The 8,133-nt window shown below is 49.1% G+C and overlaps 1 non-coding gene across 1 annotated transcript; it reads right to left on the minus strand.

The window, feature by feature from the left end:
• Positions 1–707: 707 nt before the first annotated feature.
• Trnaa-agc (transfer RNA alanine (anticodon AGC)) lies at positions 708–781 on the minus strand. Its single transcript has one exon. It is a non-coding gene; the product is annotated as a tRNA-Ala (tRNA).
• Between the last annotated feature and the right edge of the window lie 7,352 nt (positions 782–8,133).

The raw sequence follows: 8,133 nt of genomic DNA on the forward strand, positions 1-8,133 counted from the left end.
GCCAACTCAGTGCCTCGCTCTTTGCTACTGTGTAAAAATCTTGTCGTCCAACTGCAAAACACTGGGACACAACAAGTTTCCGCGTCTCCATTGCACTGATCGTACTACGAAACGCTCCCCAAACTTGGCAATCACCCATGCAGATGACTTTTCCGACTTTACACGACGCTCACGCTAGTGACAGCCTTATTTACAGTTCGACGTCGCGCCAAAGCGAATGAGCACATTTCGCCTACGGCTTATGCCGCTCTTCTAGTGTGGCTGCTCTGTGTCTGCAGGCAGCGAGGGGCTGCAAGCTTCCTGTGTTCGCACCTATATCACCTGTGCTTCCTTGTCAGAGACAGACTATCGCAAATCATACAACTCACTCCATGAATTGATTGCTACGGCATCTGTTATCAGCAGTCACAAGCAGCAACACCAGTAGCAGCCGACTGCACGCAAAGACTGGGAACGTGCAGTGGGATTTACGTGAAATCGACGCAAGGCAGATCTTTCCGACGTAGGCTTGAGAATCTTATGGGAACATTTGTACTGTTTCTAAATTAAGTGTAGGTGTGGGAGGAGGGTGCTTCCTGCGCACGAATAAAAGCACGCTCGCCAATTGTGGATGCTAATCGTTCGCTTGTATCTGCCTACACACCTCTGCCGGTTGGGAATTATTCCACTTGCATGGCAAGGTGCGCATGTAGGTGTGTTAAAAATTCTGGAGGCGCTGGGTATCGATCCCAGTACCTCTCGCACGCTAAGCGAGCGCTCTACCATCTGAGCTACGCCCACCCCCCCGATAACTAGTAGTGCTACATACAGTCGTATCAACGTCACAGACCCTTGCACTCCCATTATTCCGCAGACAAACACTACTCTCTATGTATCAGTGAGGGTGTCTTTCAGGTTTCGTGCATTCTGTATCGAATCGTAGTTGGCCACAATGAAAGTGGCACGCATAACGTCGAAAATAGAGTTCAGACACCGCTCTGAGTAAGACGAACGTGTTTTCCCTTCTCTAGACTTCAATGACGTTAAGCCGTGATACCTAAGACAGATCTGCACTCGATGACACCACGATAACAGCCGGTCCCCACACTTACATCTTGCTCTCCTTATGACAGTATACATCATATCAGTCTGTGACGCTGGTTTTGCAACTTCTTGCGTGCGTTTATGTTCGCCGCGACCAACACTTACCATGCACTGACCACAAAACATGGAGGAGCCGGGGCTTGAACCCGAGACCGTTCACACACTAAGCGAACGATCTGCCAACTGAGCTACAGCTACACACACGACCAAGCCTGGCTATTCTCCATTCTTTGCGACTCTGATGTGCACGGACACGATGGTTGGTTGGTTTGTAGCGGTGAAGGTACCAGAATACAAAGGCGCGGACACGTTCATATACACAAGAGTTCCAAGTAGTTTCGATGCTCTGGTATTACGAATGCAAATTCCGTCTGTTTTGAACGTCTTAAATTGAAAGGGCGGTCACAAATTGGTCCATTTCACTCCTTGTCGACAATCACACAGCACCTGAGGTAACAAGCACATCTCGAGCCCCATTGTGCTCTCCATTGTTCATGCCAACTCAGTGCCTCGCTCTTTGCTACTGTGTAAAACTCTTGTCGTCCAACTGCAAAACACTGGGACACAACAAGTTTCCGCGTCTCCATTGCACTGATCGTACTACGAAACGCTCCACAAACTTGGCAATCACCCATGCAGATGACTTTTCCGACTTTACACGACGCTCACGTTAGTGACAGCCTTATTTACAGTTCGACGTCGCGCCAAAGCGAATGAGCTCATTTCGCCTACGGCTTAGGCCGCTCTTCTAGTGTGGCTGCTCTGTGTCTGCAGGCAGCGAGGGGCTGCAAGCTTCCTGTGTTCGCACCTATATCACCTGTGCTTCCTTGTCAGAGACAGACTATCGCAAATCATACAACTCACTCCATGAATTGATTGCTACGGCATCTGTTATCAGCAGTCACAACCAGCAACACCAGTAGCAGCCGACTGCACGCAAAGAATGGGAACGTGCAGTGGGATTTACGTGAAATCGCGCAAGGCAGATCTTTCCGACGTAGGCTTGAGAATCTTATGGGAACATTTGTACTGTTTCTAAATTAAGTGTAGGTGTGGGAAGAGGGTGCTTCCTGCGTACGAATAAAAGCACGCTCGCCAATTGTGGATGCTAATCGTTCGCTTGTATCTGCCTACACACCTCTGCCGGTTGGGAATTATTCCACTTGCATGGCAAGGTGCGCATGTAGGTGTGTTAAAAATTGTGGAGGCGCTGGGTATCGATCCCAGTACCTCTCGCACGCTAAGCGAGCGCTCTTCCATCTGAGCTACGCCCACCCCCCGATAACTAGTAGTGCTACATACAGTCGTATCAACGTCACAGACCCTTGCACTCCCATTATTCCGCAGACAAACACTACTCTCTATGTATCAGTGAGGGTGTCTTTCAGGTTTCGTGCATTCTGTATCGAATCGTAGTTGGCCACAATGAAAGTGGCACGCATAACGTCGAAAATAGAGTTCAGACACCGCTCTGAGTAAGACGAACGTGTTGTCCACCTCTAGACTTCAATGACGTTAAGCCGTGATACCTCAGACAGATCTGCACTCGATGACACCACGATAACAGCCGGTCCCCACACTTACATCTTGCTCTCCTTATGACAGTATACATCATATCAGTCTGTGACGCTGGTTTTGCAACTTCTTGCGTGCGTTTATGTTCGCCGCGACCAACACTTACCATGCACTGACCACAAAACATGGAGGAGCCGGGGCTTGAACCCGAGACCGTTCACACGCTAAGCGAACGATCTTTCAACAGAGCTACAGCTACACACACGACCAAGCCTGGCTATTCTCCATTCTTTGCGACTCTGATGTGCACGGACACGATGGTTGGTTGGTTTGTAGCGGCGAAGGTACCAGAATACAAAGGCGCGGACACGTTCATATACACAAGAGTTCCAAGTAGTTTCGATGCTCTGGTATTACGAATGCAAATTCCGTCTGTTTTGAACGTCTTAAATTGAAAGGGCGGTCACAAATTGGTCCATTTCACTCCTTGTCGACAATCACACAGCACCTGAGGTAACAAGCACATCTCGAGCCCCATTGTGCTCTCCATTGTTCATGCCAACTCAGTGCCTCGCTCTTTGCTACTGTGTAAAACTCTTGTCGTCCAACTGCAAAACATTGGGACACAACAAGTTTCCGCGTCTCCATTGCACTGATCGTACTACGAAACGCTCCACAAACTTGGCAATCACCCATGCAGATGACTTTTCCGACTTTACACGACGCTCACGTTAGTGACAGCCTTATTTACAGTTCGACGTCGCGCCAAAGCGAATGAGCACATTTCGCCTACGGCTTAGGCCGCTCTTCTAGTGTGGCTGCTCTGTGTCTGCAGGCAGCGAGGGGCTGCAAGCTTCCTGTGTTCGCACCTATATCACCTGTGCTTCCTTGTCAGAGACAGACTATCGCAAATCATACAACTCACTCCATGAATTGATTGCTACGGCATGTGTTATCAGCAGTCACAACCAGCAACACCAGTAGCAGCCGACTGCACGCAAAGAATGGGAACGTGCAGTGGGATTTACGTGAAATCGGCGCAAGGCAGATCTTTCCGACGTAGGCTTGAGAATCTTATGGGAACATTTGTACTGTTTCTAAATTAAGTGTAGGTGTGGGAAGAGGGTGCTTCATGCGTACGAATAAAAGCACGCTCGCCAATTGTGGATGCTAATCGTTCGCTTGTATCTGCCTACACACCTCTGCCGATTGGGAATTATTCCACTTGCATGGCAAGGTGCGCATGTAGGTGTGTTAAAAATTCTGGAGGCGCTGGGTATCGATCCCAGTACCTCTCGCACGCTAAGCGAGCGCTCTTCCATCTGAGCTACGCCCACCCCCCGATAACTAGTAGTGCTACATACAGTCGTATCTACGTCACAGACCCTTGCACTCCCATTATTCCGCAGACAAACACTACTCTCTATGTATCAATGAGGGTGTCTTTCAGGTTTCGTGCATTCTGTATCGAATCGTAGTTGGCCACAATGAAAGTGGCACGCATAACGTCGAAAATAGAGTTCAGACACCGCTCTGAGTAAGACGAACGTGTTGTCCCTTCTCTAGACTTCAATGACGTTAAGCCGTGATACCTAAGACAGATCTGCACTCGATGACACCACGATAACAGCCGGTCCCCACACTTACATCTTGCTCTCCTTATGACAGTATACATCATATCAGTCTGTGACGCTGGTTTTGCAACTTCTTGCGTGCGTTTATGTTCGCCGCGACCAACACTTACCATGCACTGACCACAAAACATGGAGGAGCCGGGGCTTGAACCCGAGACCGTTCACACGCTAAGCGAACGATCTCCCAACTGAGCTACAGCTACACACACGACCAAGCCTGGCTATTCTCCATTCTTTGCGACTCTGATGTGCATGGACACGATGGTTGGTTGGTTTGTAGCGGCGAAGGTACCAGAATACAAAGGCGCGGACACGTTCATATACACAAGAGTTCCAAGTAGTTTCGATGCTCTGGTATTACGAATGCAAATTCCGTCTGTTTTGAACGTCTTAAATTGAAAGGGCGGTCACAAATTGGTCCATTTCACTCCTTGTCGACAATCACACAGCACCTGAGGTAACAAGCACATCTCGAGCCCCATTGTGCTCTCCATTGTTCATGCCAACTCAGTGCCTCGCTCTTTGCTACTGTGTAAAACTCTTGTCGTCCAACTGCAAAACACTGTGACACAACTTGTTTCCGCGTCTCCATTGCACTGATCGTACTACGAAACGCTCCCCAAACTTGGCAATCACCCATGCAGATGACTTTTCCGACTTTACACGACGCTCACGCTAGTGACAGCCTTATTTACAGTTCGACGTCGCGCCAAAGCGAATGAGCACATTTCGCCTACGGCTTATGCCGCTCTTCTAGTGTGGCTGCTCTGTGTCTGCAGGCAGCGAGGGGCTGCAAGCTTCCTGTGTTCGCACCTATATCACCTGTGCTTCCTTGTCAGAGACAGACTATCGCAAATCATACAACTCACTCCATGAATTGATTGCTACGGCATCTGTTATCAGCAGTCACAAGCAGCAACACCAGTAGCAGCCGACTGCACGCAAAGACTGGGAACGTGCAGTGGGATTTACGTGAAATCGACGCAAGGCAGATCTTTCCGACGTAGGCTTGAGAATCTTATGGGAACATTTGTACTGTTTCTAAATTAAGTGTAGGTGTGGGAGGAGGGTGCTTCCTGCGCACGAATAAAAGCACGCTCGCCAATTGTGGATGCTAATCGTTCGCTTGTATCTGCCTACACACCTCTGCCGGTTGGGAATTATTCCACTTGCATGGCAAGGTGCGCATGTAGGTGTGTTAAAAATTCTGGAGGCGCTGGGTATCGATCCCAGTACCTCTCGCACGCTAAGCGAGCGCTCTTCCATCTGAGCTACACCCACCCCCCACCCCCGACAACTAGTAGTGCTACATACAGTCGTATCAACGTCACAGACCCTTGCACTCCCATTATTCCGCAGACAAACACTACTCTCTATGTATCAATGAGGGTGTCTTTCAGGTTTCGTGCATTCTGTATCAAATCGTAGTTGGCCACAATGAAAGTGGCACGCATAACGTCGAAAATAGAGTTCAGACACCGCTCTGAGTAAGACGAACGTGTTGTCCCTTCTCTAGACTTCAATGACGTTAAGCCGTGATACCTAAGACAGATCTGCACTCGATGACACCACGATAACAGCCGGTCCCCACACTTACATCTTGCTCTCCTTATGACAGTATACATCATATCAGTCTGTGACGCTGGTTTTGCAACTTCTTGCGTGCGTTTATGTTCGCCGCGACCAACACTTACCATGCACTGACCACAAAACATGGAGGAGCCGGGGCATGAACCCGAGACCGTTCACACGCTAAGCGAACGATCTGCCAACTGAGCTACAGCTACACACACGACCAAGCTTGGCTATTCTCCATTCTTTGCGACTCTGATGTGCACGGACACGATGGTTGGTTGGTTTGTAGCGGCGAAGGTACCAGAATACAAAGGCGCGGACACGTTCATATACACAAGAGTTACAAGTAGTTTCGATGCTCTGGTATTACGAATGCAAATTCCGTCTGTTTTGAACGTCTTAAATTGAAAGGGCGGTCACAAATTGGTCCATTTCACTCATGTCGACAATCACACAGCACCTGAGGTAACAAGCACATCTCGAGCCCCATTGTGCTCTCCATTGTTCATGCCAACTCAGTGCCTCGCTCTTTGCTACTGTGTAAAAATCTTGTCGTCCAACTGCAAAACACTGGGACACAACAAGTTTCCGCGTCTCCATTGCACTGATCGTACTACGAAACGCTCCCCAAACTTGGCAATCACCCATGCAGATGACTTTTCCGACTTTACACGACGCTCACGCTAGTGACAGCCTTATTTACAGTTCGACGTCGCGCCAAAGCGAATGAGCACATTTCGCCTACGGCTTATGCCGCTCTTCTAGTGTGGCTGCTCTGTGTCTGCAGGCAGCGAGGGGCTGCAAGCTTCCTGTGTTCGCACCTATATCACCTGTGCTTCCTTGTCAGAGACAGACTATCGCAAATCATACAACTCACTCCATGAATTGATTGCTACGGCATCTGTTATCAGCAGTCACAAGCAGCAACACCAGTAGCAGCCGACTGCACGCAAAGACTGGGAACGTGCAGTGGGATTTACGTGAAATCGACGCAAGGCAGATCTTTCCGACGTAGGCTTGAGAATCTTATGGGAACATTTGTACTGTTTCTAAATTAAGTGTAGGTGTGGGAGGAGGGTGCTTCCTGCGCACGAATAAAAGCACGCTCGCCAATTGTGGATGCTAATCGTTCGCTTGTATCTGCCTACACACCTCTGCCGGTTGGGAATTATTCCACTTGCATGGCAAGGTGCGCATGTAGGTGTGTTAAAAATTCTGGAGGCGCTGGGTATCGATCCCAGTACCTCTCGCACGCTAAGCGAGCGCTCTACCATCTCAGCTACGCCCACCCCCCCGATAACTAGTAGTGCTACATACAGTCGTATCAACGTCACAGACCCTTGCACTCCCATTATTCCGCAGACAAACACTACTCTCTATGTATCAGTGAGGGTGTCTTTCAGGTTTCGTGCATTCTGTATCGAATCGTAGTTGGCCACAATGAAAGTGGCACGCATAACGTCGAAAATAGAGTTCAGACACCGCTCTGAGTAAGACGAACGTGTTGTCCACCTCTAGACTTCAATGACGTTAAGCCGTGATACCTCAGACAGATCTGCACTCGATGACACCACGATAACAGCCGGTCCCCACACTTACATCTTGCTCTCCTTATGACAGTATACATCATATCAGTCTGTGACGCTGGTTTTGCAACTTCTTGCGTGCGTTTATGTTCGCCGCGACCAACACTTACCATGCACTGACCACAAAACATGGAGGAGCCGGGGCTTGAACCCGAGACCGTTCACACGCTAAGCGAACGATCTGCCAACTGAGCTACAGCTACACACACGACCAAGCCTGGCTATTCTCCATTCTTTGCGACTCTGATGTGCACGGACACGATGGTTGGTTGGTTTGTAGCGGCGAAGGTACCAGAATACAAAGGCGCGGACACGTTCATATACACAAGAGTTCCAAGTAGTTTCGATGCTCTGGTATTACGAATGCAAATTCCGTCTGTTTTGAACGTCTTAAATTGAAAGGGCGGTCACAAATTGGTCCATTTCACTCATGTCGACAATCACACAGCACCTGAGGTAACAAGCACATCTCGAGCCCCATTGTGCTCTCCATTGTTCATGCCAACTCAGTGCCTCGCTCTTTGCTACTGTGTAAAACTCTTGTCGTCCAACTGCAAAACATTGGGACACAACAAGTTTCCGCGTCTCCATTGCACTGATCGTACTACGAAACGCTCCCCAAACTTGGCAATCACCCATGCAGATGACTTTTCCGACTTTACACGACGCTCACGTTAGTGACAGCCTTATTTACAGTTCGACGTCGCGCCAAAGCGAATGAGCACATTTCGCCTACGGCT

This window comes from Schistocerca gregaria, chromosome 11 (assembly GCF_023897955.1).
Source record: "Schistocerca gregaria isolate iqSchGreg1 chromosome 11, iqSchGreg1.2, whole genome shotgun sequence".
In the NCBI taxonomy this organism is placed as follows: Eukaryota; Metazoa; Arthropoda; class Insecta; order Orthoptera; family Acrididae; genus Schistocerca; species Schistocerca gregaria.